The 25,264-nt window shown below is 33.8% G+C and overlaps 1 protein-coding gene across 2 annotated transcripts in view; it reads left to right on the plus strand.

Moving 5' to 3' along the window:
• Positions 1-921: 921 nt before the first annotated feature.
• The window catches only part of LOC145675621 (uncharacterized), a 41,332-nt gene continuing 16,989 nt past the window's right edge, over positions 922-25,264 (plus strand). For both annotated transcript variants that reach the window (XM_081746160.1, XM_081746159.1), the window contains exon 1: positions 922-1,037. The gene's annotated coding sequence lies outside the window, so the exon portion shown is untranslated. The remainder of the gene's footprint in view (positions 1,038-25,264) is intronic.

The following is a 25,264-nucleotide window of genomic DNA, read 5'->3' on the forward strand; positions in this document are numbered from 1 at the left end:
TTCTTTCCTTTTTCACAACTTAAAACAATTTACAAATAATTTACCCGGAGATCGTCTGCATCATATCACTACGGGACTCAAATTCTGAATTCTGTACGCGAACAGTGCGATACCTATTTTACATGCTCTTGGGTTTTAACAAGTAAACAATAATATATTGGGGCACAATTATATTCGAAGATTAAGTTCGGTCGTGTCACGATTGAGCCATTTATGGATATGACCGACCTTTGTGGGTTTATCGTAAATAAACTACATATTATATATCTCTCTCTTTTGTTTCACTTGCTCCAAACTTTGGTTTCGTGGCACCAGCGCCCACAAAAGGTAGTTATAAACCATACAAGCAATCCCCGTCTCCACCGACCGCTGGAAAAATATCGGGTGAGAGAAGAGTGCTTGCCGTAAAGATGTATGAAAAAAACAAATTAAAGTAAATAATGTATGAACTGTTACAACGCTCTGTAAAGCTACAAGCAATTACGGCTAAGAATTAAACGTGAGATTAAAATTGTGAGTACTATGTATTATGATTAAATAAACAATATACAATAAGTAAACTACAAACAAATTATATATTTAACAACCTGAGCACTTAAAATAATTACTTTACTTTTTATTTTCTTAAAATCATTTAGTTTGATCAGGTGGCCTTTTCGATTTATAAGAATGATTGTTTCTCAATTCTACTTATAGTTTGCGCTAGCGGCATGGAATGAGAGTAGGGGATAATTTATACAGTATAACACTCGCGTTTCACTATGCACATTGTACTGCACAAGGAGGATGGCGATTATATATATATATATATATATATATATATATATATATATATATATATATATATATATATATATTCCTGTAATGATTTTTGAACGATTGATCTAGTACTAAATACCTTCTGGGAGTTGGGAACCCTGCTAGAAACAAACGCTAGTCGTTTGTTCGATCGTTCGTATCGGAAGTGGGTAGTGGGAGAGAGAAAATTTCAATTTGTTGTTGTTTAATGTATTGCTAAGCCTAACGGGCAACGAAAGGTAAGTAATATTCAATTCCATATTTCATATATAGAAAGTCTAGAGGCGAAACTCATCTTCTTGAAAGATTCGAACCAAATAAGATCCGAAATTAGATTCCCATTACAAGTAAATAATGCCTAATCGTAAACTGTTGAAGATTTGTATACCACAGAATAGTCTATAATTTTATGACATATTATTGAGTGCATATGAAAAACGATTGTCTAAGAATTCTAATTTGTATTGTTAGAGCATTTGTGCACAATGTAGGAAACAAATATTTTGTTCTTACATTACTAGTGTTAAATAGGTACTAGTTTCCACTAGTGACGTATTTCCACACGTTATATTTTATGTTTATAAGTAAGGAGTTACTAATGTGAATTAATGAATAATGTTTAGCAGAAGGGGTCGAGCTACTTTTTTTTTCAAAAAATGATACAATTTTCGTAGTTTCTGTTCATAGGTTTAGGTTAGATTAGTTTATGTTGGTGTAGGAGTCCAGCATAATTTACGAAAAAATATAGAATTTTGCTTATTTCTTATAATATTAGGCTAATTTAGGTTACTTCAGGTTAGTTTAACTTAGGTTATGTTATGCCAGGTCTACGTACTAATATCTTACATTTCTCATGTAAATTTTGTATTTTTACGTACTTCTGTACCCGATATCTTAAACATTTACTGAAATCATTACGTGCTCAAACCAATGTAATTTATTGCATATCATTATTCCCCGCTATTTTAGATTCTGCGAATTCCTTCCCTTTGGGACGCCTGATCCGTACAAACGCCCGCACTAACGTATAGTTCCCTGCTGTGGTCCTCCTCTAATTTAGTTACATACCGCTATCGCTCTTATTTACCATCTTTTTTCTACTATCCTCGTTTATGCGCATACACATCGTCGCTGACGCATCTTCTCCCCATTTGGAAACCCTGCACTCGTGCACGGGGTCTCCAGCTGTATTTCTGCTTTGATTAAGTAAGATAGCATGTTAGCTTTCAGTAGCATTAGCTTGTTTGTTCTTTATGCACACTTGTTTTCTGGTGTAGCGTACGTCAGTACGCAAGTGTGTATTTGTAAGGGAAGTACAACAGTTTGCACGCCTATTATCAATTTGTACTCAATTATTTCGGCATGCTTAGTACCAGTCTAGAGCGTCCTACGGAATAATTTGCAAAAAGAAAAAAGTATTTTTTATTTTGATTTGACACACTATTCTTTAGATGCGCCGAAGGGTGTTATTTTCGTTTCGTCAGAATTTCATTTCATTTTCCTCCAAGTGAAAAGAAGCATGTTATGTTTCGATAAATTCCGCCGCGCCGAAGCTATGTACTATATGAGTGGACGAAATAAAATGTATCCTGTTCATAAGTCATTGTTGTTATGTTGAAAAGCTGAGGGCTTAAGTGAATAATGGCAAGGAAACAGGTTTGGATAAAGTTTGAGTTTTGTGTCCACACCTAGGGTGTTATAACATTGTAATGCTTATTTTGTACTGGTTACGTCCATCATAATAATCGTGATTTTGTGGTTAAAATGAGTTAGTGTATTTGAAATAAAATTTTGTATGTTAAAAATTTCTCTTACCGAAGCATTTATACCAGGGATGTAAAAAATCCAGGATTTTTTTTAGAAATCTAGCCCAGTAGGTTTTATTGGGTAATATTGGGTTTTATTAAATTTTGTGCGTATATTAAAAGCCATATTCCTACTTAAAATACCGTTTAACCGTATATGTTCTTCTTTACACATGAAACTACAGAATTCCCTTGTGGGATCGCGGTAGTTCACGTCTGACGCGAGTTCCTAGTTCGATCCCAGCTGCCGGAAGTGCGTCTTATGGCGAACAAACATCGTGTGGATTGGTTATCTTTAGGTTCTCACGTCTCCTGCCTCATTCGTCATGCCACCATTATTATCCATATCATCGCAGTCTTGCTTAGTCCTCGAGTATAATGATGAGACATTAACCTAAACTTGGAAATAACAAAAAAGAAATAAAATAATGCAAAAGGAATCCGTGAAGTCCCATAGTTTGATATCAAAATTGTATATTATTACAATATTATTAGCAAATTTCACTGTTGGATATCAAATATGACTTTTAGTTTTCTTGGCTTGTAAATATGTTTAACTTATATGCGTTTTCGTCATAATCTGAACTTTCAACGTACGAGTATCAGGGTCCAAGGTTCTCGTAAATAACTATAAAGATGATACTTAATCTTCCAAATAAGTACACATAACGACCATTAGCGTTCATAGTTGACTTTCTGACATGCTGGCCTAATTGGCGTATCATATGACTACCTTTCCATTTCATAGAAACTATCAAAGATTAAAAAATGACGGATTTCAAGATGGCGACTTAGTTTCGCGATCTACTCTGCCCATTCTTATTTTGCCAATGTATAAAACTACCACAATTTGCATAGTCTATCTTTCACTATTTTCGTGTTTCAACAGTTTATTTAATGAATTTCAATAACTAGCATAGCCCTTCTCTCACCAATTTGACCCCCTCCCCGTTCCTTCTGTTACTCAGCCGCTATAACTATGCACATATACATATTTTCACAACTTCTATCAGGCGCACAAGGTGTCATTCCGCAAATCGATTCATCCATTTGGACCCCTGTTAGTTAGGTTCTCAAGTTCAGGAGCCAGAGATAAAGAAAATGGCTTTATTGAGTAGATGTTCTTTTTCTAAGAAATAAATTTATATTTAGGGACTGAAGTATTGGAAATGTTTTTTTTTTCTCATTTCCATTGGCGACTTGATTTTTTTTTTAATACAATGTTTTACAATTAGGGGGATTTTGTGACACAGTTATTGTACTATGCTTCACGTACTCCATTAGATATGCAAGAAGTATTAGTGAGTTCCACGATCTGATTGCCGTTGGTGTCGAGAAGATAGAGCTGTGTATCTTTAGTAATTTCATTTTTCAAGTGAAGCATTCTCGATTTGTAATTAACTGATACATTGAGAAAGACATTGTTTCTGTTTATGTTAATACACAAATATTTAACAAAAACAAAGGAAATGTAGCCGGGGTTACTTCTGATTCCATTGTAGCTGAAGTGTCCGTTATTTGCACGGGGAGAACTAGGTTCAAGGAAAATATTTTACCCTAACCTACCCCTTAAGATACTCATATCAATGAAAGTGTAGTAAGATATTCTATTTCTGGCATGAATTTTTAACCATTTCTCTGTTAGAATACGTCCTTTAAGGAAGGTTACATGATAATATCCCAGCCTTTGTTAGGTTCTAAAACTCATTTCAAACTATTCAACCATTTTTCGTGACACAATCACAAACAGAAGACGTCGTCAGTAGATGGGGTCACTTGACTGGCACTACCCAAAAAATTCGCGTTTTTTTTTTTTTTTTTTCAGGGAATCCCGAGAGCAAGAACTCAATTTTATAGTGTCACACTATACGCAACGACCCACGTACCGTTCAACCATGGAAAACTGAACATCCCAAAAAACTCGTTCTCTTTTATGAGGGTGTATTCGTTCCCTTTTACGACCAATTTTTAGGGGTGTATTCGTTCTCTTTTATGAGCACTTTCTTCAACCTCTATTTCAACATAGCAGAAATAACATAGACACTACGAACATCTAGCAGACATTTTCCAACACTTATGTAACATAAATTACACAAGACTACGTAACATAGCAGAAATTACACAAGACTACGTAACATAGCAGAAAGGTACTTTTAACACAGCAGAAATTATTTATTTATTTCGACTTATTTTACATGTCGAGGTTAAGGCTATATGTAGCCTTATCTACCACCTAAACATGACACAAAATTGAAAAAATCAAAGAATATACCTAACAATAGCAACAGAAAAAAGTTAGAAAGCAAAAAAAAAAAAAAAACAGACGGTCACTTGAACACACACACAAATATAATATAGTGCTACACAAAAGTACATACATGTTACAATATGTAATAAATGTTGAGTTTCATATCTCTATGACAAGCTTCTCTATTCGCTCTTCTGTTTCTGTGTCCATTCAACCCTGCTTCGATAACAATAAGTTATAAACACCTCTTTTAAAAGATGCTAAAGATTTTGACTAACGTACCGAGGTTGGCAAAGTATTCCAATCACGACACGTTGAAATTATATATGATTTGGAAGAATAAGTTGATCTATGAATAGGAATTGCAAGTTGGCTATTAAAACGTGATCTTGTGTCCCTCTCATGGAAATCGCTTAAAAAATTAAGGTGTTTTAGAAGATAGGAAGGTTCTGTAAAAGTAAGTGTTTTATACAGCAGTAGCAACGAGTGCAATTTTCGCCTTTGCTGCATCTTCAGCCATTGCACCTTTTTAAAGAATTGCGTAACATGATTTGAGAATCTTAAGTTAAAAATAAAACGTATACAAGCATTTTGTACTCGCTGCAAACACTTTTGTAAATGTATATCAGCGTCAGTTAAGGCGATGTCACAGTACTCCAAATGTGGTACTATTAGGGTTTGAAGAAGAGTTTTTTCAACTGTGTTGGTAAAAAGTTTTTTAATTTGCTGACAGAATGAAGAAGTCCTTCTTGCATGATGCGTTAATTTGATCGGACCAAGTTAAATATTTGTTAAATATGACGCCAATATTTTTCACAGAGGAAGAGAAGGGAATATTTACGCCTTATAAAGTTATATTGGGAACAAGTGAAGCATCTATTAACGTCGTTTCACGTTTGGAAGTAATTAAAATTGACTTTGATTTGACTGGATTTATAATCAAACAATTATTTGCTGACCATTTAGCCGAATTACTCAAGTCTTCGTTCATCTTTGTTATACAAGTATCTATTTGCTTTGGTGAAGAAGATAGATACAATTGAACATCGTCCGCATACATGTGATACTTACAGTGTTTTAGAGATTGTGCTAAGTCATTAATATAAAGGCAGAAAAGAAGAGGCCCTAAAACACTACCTTGAGGAACCCCACAAGGGAGATTACGCTGACCAGAAACTAAGTTGGCAACCACCACATACTGTTTTCGGCCGCATAAGTAATTTTGGACCCACTTAGTAGTTGAAGTAGAGAAAATAAATTTTTGTACAAGTTTCTGTAGCAAAATGTCATGGTTTACTGACTGGAATGCTTTGCTATAATCCAGTAAGGTAAGTATGGTTATCTATCTCTTTTCCACACAGATATATAAATTGAAACCATTGTTCACCAGGCTTATTATTGATATGAGAATTTATAATTATGGCAGCAGGAAGTGTATGAAAGAACTCAGTAAGCTCATCTGCAGCATATAGACCTATAAAATGATTTTTAGGCAAATTGTGTTGTAGTGCCTTATAAAGTTCAAGGGTATTTAACATTTTTTATTAATTAATATACATTTTTCTGTGGGAATCAATTTCTATCTCTGAGGAGAATTCATCGTAAATAATTGCAGTGCTTCTTTAAAATGAACCTCTAATGATACACTTCCTTGGCGTTTTGGACTAGTATGAAATGCAACATTAGCTCTAGAATCGGGATTTAAACACAAGTAGAATATAACTATTAGAATATTCGACATCGAAATATCATTACCTTGATTAGAATAATAAATACCTGAACCTTTAAATAGCGTAGAATATGCTTGTATATATAGCTTATTATCAAAACCTGGCTGTAGTGGTTTGGATGGCACAAGCGTTCCATCAACATACAGTGTAAAAAATGGCATACTAATATGCTTAAAATTAAAAGGATTTGTCTGATAAGTACCATTGAAAGCTCTATTAGTAATAAACCCAATAAAAATACGTTTAGGCACTATGCCAGGAAACATCAGGTAGTGTACTATCCATACATCCTTGCGCCAAAGTTCCTGTCTGCACCTGCACTTTTGATATAGGATTTTTTATTCTAACTTTAGGATTTTGTAACACTCTATTTTGTAACACGCTATTTTAACAGCGGTTGATACATCAACTTTTTCACAAGTAATGTTGCCTCAGTAATTACTACTTTTCCCTGAGCATCTGCTTCACCCATTAGACAAAGTTCAGGTTTAGCTGAAATTAGTTAATACGCAGTTGTACAGCATTCAGTAGAAATTTCTTCTGATTGAAACTATCAGCATGAATACAACCCAATAATTAAAATGACTGACTTAAAGTAGTGTGAAGAAAACGTTTTTTAAATTCTAAATTAGTAACGGCCACACTGTCCATATGACCTGTAGTATCTTTAAACCACATTGATGTTTGAAGAATAGTTGATTTAACATTAGCATTATAATTTAGTTGTTTTTCAATATACGATCGATACCGATATGTATGTGAAGAGTAGAAAATAACTTAATTATTCAAATATATTTAAACTTCGCTGAGCATTGCGTTGAGAAAATCATTTACAGGACCAATTTTCTTATCGGCAGCAGTTGAATTAGAACCACCCATTTTAGTAATTTTCCCTTTAATATATAACAATGTATACGGTAAACCCATACAGTAGTTTGGGTGAGTAAACCCGCAAATAAATCGAATTCTGATTTCACACACTCACACCGCATTTTCTTTCCTTACTATTAATATTCTCATTACTTCGTTTTATAATACCGCATTACGCCTGCGAAAATGTAATTTTACACATACAGTACCATATTGGAAAGGAAGTGGATTACCTGTACTATCTCTTAAATCAATAATAATCTGATCAAATTATTTACGTTGCACAGTTACATAATGTGGATTTTCGAAAATATGTACATTAGTAGCCCCATACTCTTTAATATGTGTATTTATAATACATAACAATAGAGCTATGGTATCTATCTACCAGTTGTGATTCTACAATATTGGTATAAATATACATGAGTGTGGGTAGCGATTTTTGTAAATCAGGTGGATAACGAGCATGAAGAATGATGCACAACTGCAATATCTTCTTCTTGTATATGATCAAGACCTAGTATATGACCAGCTCGGGAGATATACGTACTTCTATATGTTTTTTCTGATCTTTTCTTACTCTACTAGCCTCAATTCGTTTTACTGATGCTTTAACTTTTAATTGTAAATTTAATATTTACACGTTGAGATAGAATATCGTCAACTTGATAATAGTGTCCTTGTAAGATATAAGTTATGTTCCAGCTTTCTGCTAGTTTATTTGGAAACATTCTGAAATGAACTTGTATAATGTACTTCAACAACAGCTGTCTCCTACTCACCTTTCTCTAGCACAAGCGGATGATATAATTTGGTAGTATAACATGACAGAGTATTTTGTGGAAAATATTACATAGAGCTCTTACTGTGAGATAAAAGCTAGTACTCTGTTCCATATATATCAATTAATCAAAAATATCACTCTCCCTCTTCTTTTTCTTCTTATTACCACTAGTCTGTGGAAGATGAACTTTTCTTCTCTTTCCTGAACTACTAGTACCTGATTTATGTAATTTTGAGGTTCATCTTTTAATTATTTTTTGCTTCTTGCAAACGTGATTTTAAAGCCTAGTCAAATTCTTATTCTCATCCAATTCATCTCCAGCTACATTAATTCCTGTTAGTAGTTTTGATTGTTTAGATTCTGGTGATCACATGTTTTCTGGAGCTAATGGTAAATCAGAATGTTTGTTGTGTAAATACTTCGGATATTCTAAATCTACTTCTAATATGTAACCAGTTTCTGAGTCATCTGGAATGTTCATTATATCTATGTAAGGTTTAACCCACTTAAAGTCTTCTTAAGGCATGTATTGACTCATCGCCCATCCATATAAGTTGTTTGCGTCTAGATACGCTAAATATCTTGAACACTCATCCCTATTATAATCTTGTATATATTTTTTGTTAGATTTTACATATCTTTTACTGCACTGTGAGATTCCTCCTCGTATACCCTTTTCTAGCATTAGTATATTATCATAATCAGTTAGCATTTCTAAGATAATTTTAGTCGTCTTTAGCATTGCATCCCACGGTAGACCAGGTGCTGTATAATACCATGCAGGATCTAATCCATATGCTTTTAAACACACATCTCTAAAGTTTTCAAATATATCTGTTAATTGAAGGACATCTGTTTTGTTATAATGGTCAGTTAAGTCCTCCGTTAACTTTAGATCGAATTCTTTACAAACTCGTACATGAAGCTTATGGCGTTCAGGACTCATTTTTTCTCTTGTTAATCTGTTTGTAAATTGGTCTGGAAATAATGGAACAGGTTCTTTCAATTTTTCTAATGAATCAACAAACTCAAATGGATAATCACCTTTAGTAGTAACTAGATCAAGTTGATCAATCGGGAAAAACTTTAATGTTTTCTCGAAATTGTTCTGGTTTTAAATTACTAGTTAACTCTGCTAAACTCTTTGACATAAATGTAAATAAATCAACAAATCTTAAATTTATTCTATCTTTTGGTCCTGCTTTTATATATTTTTCATGTTATGTACCTTTCTTCATTATTTGCGATCAGTTTAATTTTCTGTGTATCATAAACTAACTCCTTAATAAGCAAATGTGTATCATAGCCAGTTACGTTGTGAAGAAATACTGGCACAAAATTAGGATTTTTATAGTTTAAATTGCAATAACTGTGAGCTGCACCTCTAAACTTTCCAGTTAAATGATATTGATCTCTTACTTTTGCTTTATTTTTATTTATCTTATACAAACATTTTCTTAGTTCATATTTCCATTCTTTTATTTTTCACTCATATCATCTCTATTCTTGTAGAACCGTATTTTCTTACTTAATATATTTATTTTTTTCTCAACGGCTGGTGGTAAGTCATTTAAGATTTTCTCACATATACGACAAGTATCTGAACTGTTCTTCTAAGCTTCTATTTCTTCCTCAGTAAGCGGGTTCATATTAACTATCCTTTTATATATTTTCATAATTTCTATTGCTTCTTTTTGTAACATTTCAATAAATGCTTTTGCAGCATCTGGACCTATATAACTAACAGGACTTTTATAATCTCCATTTGAATATTTGACATAGTAACAAAAACTCATTGGCTCATGCTTTTGATATTTTACTGTTTTAGTACAATTATGCTCTATTTTTAATTTACATAAGATACATTCAAAGTCAGCAATTATCACAAATGGAACTCTTAATGATCGATTATAGTTTTGAAACTCTATTTGATTGTCGTATGGTTTTGGAAGTTCTATTCTAACAGCCTCATGCTCTTTACAATATAGCTCATGGTTTTGCAACTGCTTCTCATTTCGAAAGTGTCTTGTTAAACATCTATCACAAAAGTATAACTTCTCGGTATGTTTTGTCACTTGACTTCTTATTATTCGTGATAGGTCTTTTATCCAACACAAATGATTATTATTTTGACCATCTTTTACATATAATAAATAAACATGTTTTTCTTGCTTTTTTTGTGATTTGAAGTGGATATATATTATAGTTCTTGTCATAGCTTTAAACATTTATAGAAATATTACTTCTTCTTTCAAATTTTGGAATATTTTTCAATTGTACTGGAAATTCAATGTTATCACAATACTTCTTTTCTAGTTTACCAACAAGTCGTTTATAGTGTGAAGGTCTTTCAGAATTTATTTCAACAGGTTTTAAGTAACTTGTAATAGTGTATAAGAAACATTTCTTGTCTTTATTTTTAACATTAATCACTGCTTTCTTATCTTTAATTGGTTTAGGAAGTTCAATATAGGAAGAAGCTCTTAATGGTACATATTTGTTTAATCTGATTTGTAAGTATTTAATTTGGTGCAATGTCCATCCTGATCCTCTACCTTCAAATTCTTCCATTTCTCTACGAGTTTTTGTTTTGCATGAGATATATATTCATTTAAGTCAATTGATTCTAATATCCTCTCGTTTGATGTTTTGAAATTGCGCTCTTGTATTTCTTTATCTTTTATATAATCACAAATGAAAACAAAGTTAACTTTAACAGGGTGAAATTTTAATTCTTCTTTGATTTTGTTAATAGCAACTTGCAAGCACAATGAAGTGGGTACAACACACGAATCGATCATCAACTACTTGCAGTTACTAAAGACGAGTAAGCTACTACAAAAATCAACACATTCACAATGACGCTTCTACTGTAGTTCCCTCCATAGAGGCAGCCCCGCAACAGACAGATAGCGAATATGAAGCGAATGTTTGCATATACACAACCTCAAACGTCCGGATCGGTCAAACAGAACATAATGACATTGACGTTTTCAACTATTATTTGCCCCTTACCCTGCTGTACATCATAATGTGACAATGGTCTTATTTGTCAGAATAAGTCACCGGTGGATGAGTGGATAAGCTCTTCGCTTGTACTCAAGGGATCCCAGGTTCGATTCCCGGTGAGGACAGAGGTAGTCCGGATCCCTAGTTCACTTGTCGCTTTCATCCTTCGGACGTCATCATCTCATGGGAGGCAAAGGCAAACCATCGTCGGTTCACCTTGCCCAGGGACCTTCGAGTCACAGCCCTGCCTTCGGGAGGAACACCACACCATCTTGATCTGCATTTCGGAGGCGCTGATGGTACGTAATATAATTCCCAGCCACCAAATACTCTCCCATACAGTCTATTGAATACCAGAGTGTGCCCAAATTCAACACCTTGTTATCAGCCAAAGGAAACATAACACCACTTTCGTTTCTACCTATTATTTGTCCCGTACTCTGATGCACATCATATGTGCAAATCATTGATCTCAGAGTTGTGGACGGTACCTACCAACATCCGAATATAACATGTAGTTTCCCATATACTCCATTATAAACATGTGCGGTATTTTGGCTGTACTTTCTTGAAATCGTTTTCAGTGTCGTCGAAATGACAATTTTTTCCTGAGGAGTTGCCTTTATATCTATAGGAATACAGCAAAATAGCGAGGCAAATAGTAAATTTTTTTTTGACGAGAACTTACAGAGGGTCCTTTGTACAATCCGCGGCAAAAAACCTGCAACATGAGGATGTAAGTTTATTGTGAAACTACGCCTAACAGCACAGGGAATACACATAACGTCTAAGTGGAACGAATCACGCCAGGATAAACCTCGGCTTCCTCCCGTGCACACTTATTTTGGAGCAAAAGACTTCGTCATTTCACAATAAACTTATATGCTCATGTTGCAGTTTTTTTTGCCGCGGATTGTACAATACTGTGCATACTTTAATTTTTTGCACTTTCTTCTCCTATAATAAATGCTTAAAACACATGGTATAAAACGTAAGAAATGTTTATTAAGTACTGGTTTGTTCCGAGAGATCAGAAAAATGAAAATAGTGGTTTTGGAATTAAGACGGTGTTCTTAGTGCTATGTATTGTGTGCCTCAGGAAGTGAGTATTTATCGAATCCTTCTTTTGTTATTCGATATGCTCGTTAGACCGGACAGTTGAGACTATTGTATTAATAAAAAGTTCAGACATTATAATATTAATAAATGTTCATAAAAATGGGCACTAACTATACATTTAAATTGGAAGAATGGGCCAAATAAAATTTACTGAAGGCAACCTATGACACAGCAAAATAAATAAACTTCTGTTCTTTATAATATATTTAACGTAAAGGAACGATAATTGTCGATTTGGCGCTTTATAATGCATTTCGGAGGCAAAAAGGCAGTATTTAATGTAGGAGGCAATGCTTCGAGCAGACGGTCCGCCCAATAACGAAGACATTTCTTGGCAGAACCTCATGTGATTCTGATTCCACGTTAAACCGTAGGTCCACGTCTTGTATAGCCTACCTGCTGAACGGGACGATAAACTCAAAATCAACTCAACTCAGAAAGAAAAAAAAGAAAGAAAGAAAAGAAAATATATTCAGGCATATGAAAGATTTCACCGTATAGAATTTTGAAACTGTTAACATTGTAGAATAATGCTGGATTTGGCTCATAATTCCATCATGGAATTTTAATATCATGGCAATTCTGACGTAAGGTAAAATAAATTATTCAATATTATGTATATTTAGATTACACTGTTTACTTTTTATTTCACTGTTGTTTCCTTTCGTATTTTTTCTGTTGCAAATACATAGTAATATGCACTAATGCAATGTTGTGAATTGCTGTGAAGTTATGAATACTTTTTACGTTAGAGATATTAGAAATATTCACAGATTACTTTGGGGTGTTATATGATGCCTACAGCAAATTTTATTAGCCATTATAGATTCATGCTAAAAGAAAATCCTGCAAATCGTTTTTTTTTTCTGATTTTCCTGAATTTAGATTATATATCATTCAAAAAACAAAATAATTAAACCCGTATTTTTTTATTCCTGCATTATACAAAAATTTATTAGAACTAAATTAAGCACTTGCAACTGAGACTTTCAGTTACTGTTTACCATAAGACATACTATAACGTAACTATATTTTAGAGATTTCAAGATGACATTTTAAAGAAAATTTGGATCAATTTTCACCTTCATGAACTTCTTAATTTGAGGTTGTGCGGTTATTTTTTAAGACAGAGTTTTTGTGATATTAATGGCTACTTTAAGGCTTTTAGTACGTAATCATCCGGCTTCTGGCTATGAAATACATTATAATCCATTTAAGTAGATTAACCTATTTAGTTATACGCCTTTGCGTCCAAACGTCCTGCTCGGGTATCACAGGCTGGTATGGGAGCAAAGGGCTGGTGTTATTTATCACTAGGCTTTAAGGTATCAAATATAAGTGTATATAAGTGAGAATAATGATAAGGACCACATGTTCTTCTACCTTATTAATTTATAGATATCGTTAAAAAATGTAAATAGTAAGCTACCATTAATTTGCAGTTTTTTAAAAAAGTTTATATCTCTATTACTTTATGGCAGGCATCCAAATAGCAGAGTTGGGATTAGGGCGCCAAGGTCCGGCGGGCAAGCTATGTGTCGGTTTTCTACATCGTTTATTTACAAATACTGAATAAATTAAATCTTTCTTTTAGTTTTTAAACACTTTTTAAAGCGAGCACATCTTTATCATCTAAGTCGAAGCAGAAACTATAAACCACCGAACGATTTCTGTGTATTAACTCTGTCAAACTCGTAACCCGGTTGAAGGTGCCATAACGTTGGTACTTTTCTTCCTTCGCTTAGTAATACTAATTCATCTACAGGTTCCATTTTCATCCTAAGATAAGTTTATTTTGTTGGTAATATCATTATTTTAAGTCTGGAACATAGTTTCAATTGTATATCTACACTACAACTTAATTCAGCTTACCAACTTTGAGTAACAGCTGCTGAGATATTTCGTATATAACTTCCAAAAGTACAGGAAATAATGTTTTGGTGTTTTGGATAGCCTGAGTTAACATAAAAAATACACATAAAACGCTTCGTTTGACTTAACCTTATTCTGAGATGTTTTTCGTTTTTAATTTTTTTCCACACATGCTGCAAATTCTAATTTTTTTAACAATTGTTTTATTTACTAGTGCACTATGGATGCTATCAAGCGAGATGATTTCAAGGTTCAACGCACATAGGTACTACATAGACGGTACCAAATTTGACCATAAGTGAGGATGAACCCCAGGAAAAAGAAGTGTGTTCTCTCTCACCTAGCATTTCAAACTGACTTCCTATAAATGATGAACTGTCATCACCCTGCATGCTATCATCATTATCCCATTATTAGCCTGCGGTTTCCTCAATTTGCACATGGTCACAGCTTCGGACGAAAACGTTTTATATATAGAGAGTTTGGCATAGAGACATTTAGTGTAGGAAGCCCAAAATTCACAGCTTCGTCATGACACCAATTTAAAAATCTAGATTGAAAATATAATTCTTATTGACTGTGATTTTTTATTGGAGTAGCTCGTTTCGTGTGATTTGGATGATACCCATTTAAGCTAATTTGCATGCATATTGTGTTCAGTTTAATGTATGGCAGATAAGTCCCACTTCAAATGCTAAGGTAATGTATAATATACCTACCTCGTGTCGTTAAATATATTCTAAGAAGGTGGCAGAGTACTTTTCAAGAAATAGTTTAACTTATATTGTGTGTGTGTGTGTGTTGAAGGGAAAGGGGGACGTAAGTAAACGCATGATTCTGCTACATGCTTTTCGGTGATTGGTACTGTAATCTTCTAAACTACAATGCTAGGATGTGGGGAAGTTTTGACAAGAATGAAAATGGATGTAAACTGCAACTCTATTCGAAGTTTTCTTGCAAAGTAAGTTGTTTTTTAAAATGTTATATAACACTGGTTAAAATTGATACACTGATGAAGTGTATACACATTTGAAACTATTTTAAGGTACGGTATAAAGTTACTAGACTTAAATTATTTTAGACTTTGTTTATGTATTCACATTAAATATATTGTGTTCTGCAAACGATTCTTAGTGTAAAATTAAATAATTTTTACTGTAATTATTCTCAATAAATGTATGGGATTTCATTTTATGTATCAGGCACGTAGCCTAGGGGGGGGGGGCGGTCCGGACCCCCTTCGGGACCAGAAATGAGAAAAATTAGGGAGGATGAAACAAAATGAAATGAGAAAAAGAAGCATCAGCGTTTAAAATAAGCTACAGGAAGCTTTTGGTTATTCTTTCTTATGAGTAAAATTTGTATTACTTGAAATGCTGGTTGCAAGTTGAGCGATATGTCCTGGAATAGTCTGGGAATTTAAAATTTATAGAAAAGTTGCGAAATTCTCAGAATTTCTGCCGCTAATCACGAAGATTTCAAGCTTCCGAAAGCATAGTGCCGTGTGTAATAGCGTGGACATTTTTTTATCATAATTTTTCGTCATCGCATCCTTGCAATATCAAACATGTTATTTCAAAAAACAATTTTCTACTGCTCCTTTAGCCTGTCATTTGAAACAAACAGTAGTTGACGGAATAATAATAAAAAAATAAATGTGGAAAGAAAGTTCTGTTAACATTTGATTTAACAGAAAAATGAACACAGATATTGCAAAATATTTTACAAGCCATTATTGAGTATGTACTTTCTATAATAGTGAATATCTACTTTTTTATAATAGTTGAGGTCTTAATGAAAGGAAATTTGTTATATTTGAATAAAGAGAGGAAGGATGTAAATATTGTATAATCTTTTTCAATACGTTTTTTTTTTATTATTTTACTCGAGATTTCTTCATAGCTTATTAAAATATTTAGGAATAGATCCTCACAAACTAATATATGTTGATAGTGAAGTAGTTTAAATTGATCGAGCTCCTGGGCCTTCAGAATTTCATGTTGCCCCCCACCCCCGTTACGAAATCCTTGCTAAACGAACCAATATATGTTCCAGTAAAATTGTTTAGAATGATCGAGCCCCTGGTGTGATGACCACAGTATTTCATGTCACGGACCTCCTCTCGTCACGAAATCCTGGCTACGTACCTGTATGTATTGTCTTTTAAAACTTCATTCCTTTATTTGGCTTTTGATTTGTTATGCAATCATAAGTAATGTAGCATGTTGGAATTTAAATAATTTAGGGACGTGTGCGTCTGCGGGCTACTTAGCGGCTACGTACGAGACACGATAATTTGCGTTGCAGAGTTCTCCCGTAGGGTCAAACGAGTCCGCAACCTCCCCATAACTCAAGGGGATGGGTAGGGGTGGTTCTACTGACCCAATGCTATCCCGTAGCGGTTTCTGTTGTATAAAATGCATATGCTCCGTGCTGACGAAATATTTGAGTATGTTAATGATTTTACCGAACTCGTTGGGCTGATTAAAAGATAATAAATGACATATTTTGATGGCAACCAATTTTAAAAATATATACCAATTCCTGAAAGAAGATTGCAGGACATTTTGCTTCCGCTAGTACAAATATTGAATACAAGATTAAAGAATGGACTAATAAATTCAACCTGAAATAAAATAAGCGAGTGATACTTAGTGTTACCATATTGGCATTATTTTTTAGATTAGATTGTGGATTAGCTTAAGAATTGATGCCAGGGATCAGCCGAGGTGCATTTCTCCCCGATAACCATAACATTCCCTCGGGCCACATAACCTATCGTGCTCAATGCGGATTCCCAGTATTTTTGTTACTAATACATTTAGTCCACAGTATATTGAAATTCGCCACAACAACAACAACAAAAAAATCTTCTGGAATCATCACTGATGGAGAAAAATGATTCAACAGTTATACTTATTTCATCGTGAAAATGTGTTTTTACTTCCTTTTCCTTGTTGTTTGTTTACATTTCCCAGTTAGCATATGTAAAGTTGTGGAGCGCTACCATACATTTTTCCACTTATGTTCTAACGTCTTCGGCATTCGTGGTTTCTTATCTGTCCACCAGCTGCATATACCAATTCCTGCAAATTATAATATGTTTGCAATCGTATTTGTTATAGAATAGAATATTTTATTGTCGTTGAGCTTTACAAGCAATAGACAACGTCCGAATGAAATATACATATAGATACAGATATATATAAAAAATAATCATTGCATACAGACAATCAGTTATTGGTTAATTTTATAATGAACAACCTAATAATATTTAAAATAAAGTGCCACTGCAAATTAGGACACAATATCTTGACATTCACTAAACTTTTAAACCGAGTAAAACGGATTCGTTACTAACCCATCATATAACTTTTTCTTATAGACCTTAAATGGCAGCTGTTGTATGGAGGATGTTAGTTTATTAAACAGCTTTGGTCCTATAACTAAATAACTATTTTTGATTTTCGATAATCTAGTGAAGGGTATATCAATTTTCTTACACAATCTAGTATTATATGTTTGTACTTCATCCCTGAGTGTCATATTTGCGAGGTTTTGCCTAGTGTAAAATAGCACTTGATAAATATATACATTAACTACTGTCATTGTCTTAAGGCTGATAAATAGTGATTTACAGTGTTTTTTATCATGTGTTCCAACAATAATCCTGATAGCTTTTTTTTTTTTTTTTGCAAAACTAGAACTTCATGTGCTTGGCTATTGTTACCCCAAAGCACAATCCCATATCCAATTATGCTGTGAAAAAATACAAAGTATGAATTACTCAGATACTTATAGGGAATTGTATCTTTCAATTTTCTTAACAGAAAGAGCACTCGGGAGAGCTTTGTACATACATATTTGACATGTTGTTCCCAGGTTAGTTGGCTGTCTATACGTATACCAAGAAATTTAACCTCACATACATCATAGTTTCCTCTATCATTGCAGTGTTTGAGACTAAAGGTTACTATTTTGGTTTTATCTTGATTTAGCACAAAACCATTTCCTTTAAACGAGGTCGCTGCCTCTCTTAATGCAGCTTGAAGTTCTATATACACTTTTTCAAAGCTTGTATTTATGTTTAGTAGGGTAGTGTCATCCGCGTATAGAATTGATTTCGTATTAGTATTTAGAGGCAAATCATTTATCATTATTAAAAATTGTACCGAACCCAGAACACATCCCTGCGGTACCCCATATTTCACTTCTAAGATGTTTGAATGCATGTTGTTAACACTGACTATCTGTTTACGTTCACTTAAATAGGATTTTTCAAAGTTTAAACTGCTGCTATGGAATCCGTAATACGCTAACTTATCACATAGAATTTTATGATCTAAACAATCAAATGCTTTACTTAAATCGCAGAATGTAGCTAGAGCAAAAGCCTTATTTTCAAGAACTATATATTTTTTTTTTCGTTAGTGATTCTAATGCATCAATTGTGGATTTCCCAGATCTGAATCCAAATTGTGTTTCTAGAATTATGTTTTGGTCAGTCATATATTTATGTAGCTGATCTTTAACAATGGTTTCCATAATTTTAGAAAAAACTGGATTAAGAGATATTGAACGGTATTTAGACAAACACGATCGATCTCCCGTTTTGTATATAGGAATAACTTTTGCTATTTTAAGCGCTTTAGGAAAAATACCTTGAGAGAAACATTTATTGAAGCATATTGCAAGAAGTTGCGCAATGTGATTAATGATAGCTTTTATAAGGTTGTTCGATATGTCAAATATATCGTTACTGTGAGAAATTTTATTTTTTTTACTACTTTTTTGACATCATCAGGGTTAACATGGTTAATAACAAAAGAGCTTTTAAATGGACTATGTTGACTTAAATACTGATACATATTTACATTAGTATCTGCATTGTTTTTCTTGATTTCCTCTACGGAAGTAACAAAATACGTGTTAAGAGTGTCAGGCGACAGCATAACATTATTGTTGTTATTATTATTACTATTGCTTACCTCGTTGATTTTCTTCCATGCAGTTTTGCATTTACTTGGTGATAATTGAATGCAATTTTCATTGTATGTTGCTTTCGCTACCTTTATTGCAGATTTATATTTACTCCTTTGAGACTTATAATTATCACTGGATTCACTAGTCATTTTATTCTTATATATATTGTAATACTGCATTACTTTAGCTGTCATAGCAGAGATTTCTGGGGTAAACCACGTTCTTTTACCTAACTTGGTTTTCTTTGATGAATTATATCGGACCACTCTTTTAGGCACATACATTTCAAAAATATTTAGAAACTTAGTTAAAAAAAGATCAAATTTATCGCTGGCATTTAAATTATCATACTTAATGTTTACTTCCCAGTTTATACACGATAATAGTTGAATAGCTATAAATAAATAAGTGCGAACTTTCCATTTTAGGATTCCAAGCTGGGCATAATTTAAGGGATCACATACGATTTTGTCAGCGGAAGCAGGCGATGGTGGTGTGTGCATAAGGAAAGACAAGTGTCGAAAACATTAACTTCCTGTTTTGCGCTGTAATTGCCCAAAGTACGCATCGGTTTACATTTACAGTCCGCAGCAAAAACCTGGAACATGAGATGTAAGTTTATTGTGAAACTACGCCTAACAGCACAGGGAAGCAACATAACCCTAAGTGGCACGATTCTCGCCAGGAGAAACCTCAACTTCCTCCCCTAGCATTTATTTTCGAGGAAGAGACTTCGTCGTTTGACAATAAACTTGCGTGCTTATGTTTCAGGTTTTTTTGCTGCAAACTGTACCTGTCATTATGGAAACAGTGTTAAGAATTATCATTGATAATTATGCAATTATAACGCAAAAGTAGATTCTAGAGATAACTTACTACAGATTGATGCATATTTTTGTACTGATTTGAGCATTATTCGAGCAAACAGTACAACCAAATTTTGACATATTTCCTAAAAATATTTCCTAAAAATATGGCGCCTTATTCTCCCTCCCAAAATGGGAAGTTCGTCTCGTATTATATTTCCTTTCATAAATATATTTATCCGTGTAGTAAAACTACACAGCTATAGAAGGTATATGTACCGGTACCTACTACAGGAGCACATAAGAGAATATGAATAGAAATATGTAACCAAATAGCCCTAACCTAAGGTAACCAAAGTTAGTATAACTATTCCAAACTGAGCAAAAGTAATATTAAAATTAAAGAGCGAAATTTTCTCATCCTTTCCTGAATTAAAGCTGCACACCTATAACTAAACATGGCCAAAATTACAACGAAAAACACGGAAACGAACTTACGCTAAATTGCCAAAAAGAACAAATTTTAAATAAAGGTCAGGCAGTATGAATTTAGTGGAACCGCGCGGCAGCTTATCTGTGATTCCGTAGAAAACGGGTCATTAGCCTTTCTAGATTTGCTCATAACCGATAAAAGTGGAAACAGGGGACAGGCATCCCCAAGGCATTTGGCTTTTTTTTATTCTAAAAATTAATCCCCTTCTTTATTGTGGGGTATCGTATTTCATTTTGGAAGAATATGGCAATAATAAAAAGTGCATTTCGTATTACTTAAAATGTGCAAATGAAAATGTTAACGAGACGTACACATAAGCAGGTGTACTATATTTTATTTATTGTGTTTCATTTATAATCGTTTTTTTCTAAATAAAAAAAAACAATCATATTTTCACTCCATTATATCAATTCATGATGTAAATCTTTTCATAAATGGGGGGCGCGGTGGCCCAGTGGTAGAAGTTCACCTTTGGTGATTGGGGTCCCTGGTTCCATCCCACCTCGCGCAGTATGGATTTCGGTGCACAAACACCGTGCTCGTGATTTTTATCGGGGTTCTTCCGTTACCTCCCACATTCTTCATTCGACCGTTCCTTTCATTTCTCATAATCACAGTCTCCTTTAGCCTAACGGGCACAAACGTGGGACGTAAAACTGAAGGATTTCATTTTTTTTTTTTAAATATCGAAGCATGTTTCGTGCACAGTGCCATCTTTGCAGAACAAGTGATTTTGGGTATCTTTTATTTTCTCTTCCAATCTTGAAATTATGAGATCTTCAGTGTTACTTCGCAAACTGTAGCTTACCGAGGGAAGATGTTGAGGAGCCCCGCAGGGCTCGTTTAAGTATTGTTTCTATGAATGTTCTACACAAATTGCATTCTTATGTCATGTACTTTACAGAGTGCGAATTTTGTGACGGAGTTTTGTGTAATATTTGCTTTCTGGAAATATGCCTAGTAACTGTATATTTGTGTTGAAAACTTTCCTGCATGGATCATCTCCATTGTACAATCTATCGCTTGCAAATAATTTTCATGAATTCCAAAACAATATCATACAGCTGGTAGTTTTGTTGTACAATAAGCAAAGATTGACCAAAATCATCGAAATATGTGCAATACCAATGCATTTAAAAGACTACCGTTATTTTCGCTAATATCTTATGAGCATGGCCTCATAGATATCATTTTTTTTTTTTTTTTTGCCGTAATACAACATTCACATCTCTATCGGAGAAGAACACTAACAAAATAGCAAGAATATTGGAACTTCATCCAGTAAGTATATAACAGCTTATGAAATCTAGGGATAATCCAAGATCCTAACACCGTATAAGTATAAAAGAAAACAAAATGATTTTTGACATGAGGGACAAGTTTATACGTGATCGCAGTCACCTTATGTTTAGCCACTCCTTATATATATGTGATTAGCACTCACAGTGCTAATATTTCATTCGAATAATTAGCTGTAACAGTGTTAAATTCAGAAGATTTCTCTGTGGGATTGAAAGAAACAGCTAAGTCCTATCGGAAAAGTCAACTGGAAGGGTATCATACCTACCGGACCTGGTATTCAATGTCGTAGAACAAGAAACTCCTTTGACTCTTTAGAAGGAAATTATCTTTCAAGTATTATACAGTTTTCTGTAAAGTCAAGGTCATATTTTACCGGTCACAGGAATTCAACGAAACAAGGTAGAAATGTAAAATCTTAAGAAAATGAAAAAAAAATCCCAAATTCTATAGCTAGTCTGTGTAGTTCGATGTGGCTTTAATTTGTCTCCCTACAGACATCTAAGCGATACTCAAGATCATTCTACACGAGGTTAAGGACCCGTTTTTCTAACAGAGTAAATAACATCTGCGATTTTCTTTATAAAGTTATTAATGTCGTTGCGTTCGCTACATACATGTTGCTTCACATATCCTCTATGGAGCATACATGACCACGGGCAAGTACAAATGAGCATTTAAATACCGGTATCAACAAAAACTTTCAGGAAAGGTTTGAGTTTATGGTACGACAAGTGTCTCAGTTTTTGATTATGCCTTCTTATGTTCGTTCCATTTTAGCTAAAATAGACGAACTACGCATACTATTGTTAGAATCGCAGTGTGGTGTTTTTATACTTAGTGAAACGTGGCTGACAATTCAACTGATACAAGTCTCATTAATATATCTGGTTACTCCATTCTCCGGTAAGACAGAGAACATAATGCTGGTAGAATTTTAATGTATTATCTTGAAAATTAAGATGTAAAACTAGTTTAAGTACCTATGAGATCAAGTAGAATGCCTCACGGTAATTGTCAAAATAAATTCGCTACGCATAGGTATCGTATCTATGTAGACCACGAAGTACCCCCTATACCAAAATGTCTATTCTTGAGGATCGGGTTACACATGTCTATCAGCAAGTTCATTGTGTTTATATACTAGGTGACCTTAATTGTCATTAGCTTTGTCCTGACAAAGCACTGGATCGTATCCTGCATATGTTTGGTCTTGTCCAACTCATTAAAGAACTAACAGAGTAACAGAGTTTACTGAATCATTACTCGATCTCATTATTACCGATAAAATTGACATGGTAGCATCAAATGGCGTTTTTCCACCCATTTTATCATCCAATCACTCAGTGATACATGCTATCCTCAACATTAAAAACCCAACAAGAAAGTCTTTTGATATTTTTCGTTATCACAACTTTAATAGATTTAATCGCGACGTATTTCTACAAAATGCCGAAATCTTGAACTGGAAACAAACTGCATTTCAGGATTCTATAGATGCTAAAGTTGATTTACTTCAGAAATCTTCAAAACATCTATTCGATTAGCACGCGCTGATGAAAACATTTAAAATTTCAAATAACAAATTACCTTATGTGTCTAGTAACGCGAGGCTGCTAATTAAAATGCCCGATCGTGAGTTCTATAGGTTCAAACGCACTAAGTTGCAGCAACACTGGAATAAGATCAAAGAGCTTTGTAATTTTACTGCGGCAGTTATTCGACAAGAAATAATTGAGTATTTTTCCTTTCGTATAAATAACGCTAAAAACAATAAAGACACTTGGCGGAAGTTCCACAATTTGGGAATAGGTAAAAAAAAGTTCAACGTTGAACCTCCCTGAAGAACTAAATTGTCTAGATGTCATAAACCGTCATTTTGCTAAGGTTTTTGAAATCTCAGTAACAAGTTACGATACATTTCATAAACAAATAAGTCGGTATAGTTCACTGATATACATGATTCTGTAACTCCTTTTATGTTAAGACCTGTTCATGAGAATGAAGTTAAAAGAGGAATTGTTCACATGAAATCCAATGGCGCAGGTTTTGATAAAATAAACCCACATATGTTTAAAATAGCTTTAGCTGTTACCACATATCCCTTAAATAATGTTGTTAACTGTCTTTGTCGAATGGTAAACTCCCTAATGCCTGGAAAATAGCTAAAGTTCTGCCATTACTAAAAGCCTTGCATTAAATCAATTGTGTAGGGGAAATGGAAAAGGCTGAAAGTGCCAAAAAATACAAAATCGATTTTTTGCATGGAATGTGTTGTAAACGACATCGCCAATAACCTAGAGAAGGTCCAAAGTGCCAGAAAAATTCCTACTAGTTTCTAGAACAGTCGCTAGGATACATATTTAAAGGATAAAGTACAGTTTTAGGAAGTTTTTTATTGAATACTGGAAGTTTTACTTTGTGGCACTTTCAGCGTTTTCCATTTTCATTACACAATTAGTGATCTTAGGCCAATAAATTTACAGCTAATATTTTGAAAGGTAATTGAAAAGTTAGTGATTCAGCAGATGATTTCATATATTGATAACTCTGGCATACCTCCGTCCGAACAATCTGGGTATCTTTAATTTCACAGCACTTCTAAGGCTTTGTTAGTTATTAAAGACGGTGTGCTTTATGCGCTAAATGACAATGCGCTAAATATGTGGTAATATTAGTTTTATTAGTCCTCTCAAAGACATTCGACTTAGTCCAGCATGATGTTCTCTTGGCAAAAGTAAAATACCATAACTTTTCAGTAAATACCAAAAAATGGTTCGAATCCTATCTATATAAGAGAAAACAACAAGCTGCTGTACGTAGTTCCTCTCATTACAAAATTTCTGTTCCTGATGTTCTTGCTAGAGGTGTTCCACAAGCTCAATTTTACGACCAGTTTTGTTTACATTATATGCTGCAGATCTGGTATCTGTTGTACAGCATTCAAAGGTTTACTGTTAGGCGGACGAAACTCAATTGTTTATAAAAAGCCTTGCATCAAAATTTACCACTGGTTGTTCGACTCTTCAATCAAGATCTTAGTGCTATCACTAACTGGTGTGTTGATAACGGCCTTGTTATTAATCCATTAAGTGTACTTATATTGCTCTAGGTTCCGCAAATCAGCTGAATACAATTGTAACTGAAAAATTAGAATTACAAATAATGAACTGGAACAGATATTCACCTTCTGTAAGAAGCCTTGGAGTACAAATTGATCATAAACTTGCTATGAATAATGACGTCTCTACCCACTGTTCAAAAGCTCTGGGAATACAATGAACTTGTACAAAATACAAGACTGTCTGTGCACAGATACCAAGATACTCCTGACACAAACACTGATACTATCATTTTTTGATTACTGTGATGTATATGGCCCACTTCTTACAAAAAGTAAAGGTATTTTGATTGAAAAGGTACAATATTCATCAACCCTCTTCTATTA

The sequence above is a fragment of the Thermobia domestica genome, chromosome 18, assembly GCF_964235325.1.
Source record: "Thermobia domestica chromosome 18, izTheDome1.hap1.1, whole genome shotgun sequence".
In the NCBI taxonomy this organism is placed as follows: Eukaryota; Metazoa; Arthropoda; class Insecta; order Zygentoma; family Lepismatidae; genus Thermobia; species Thermobia domestica.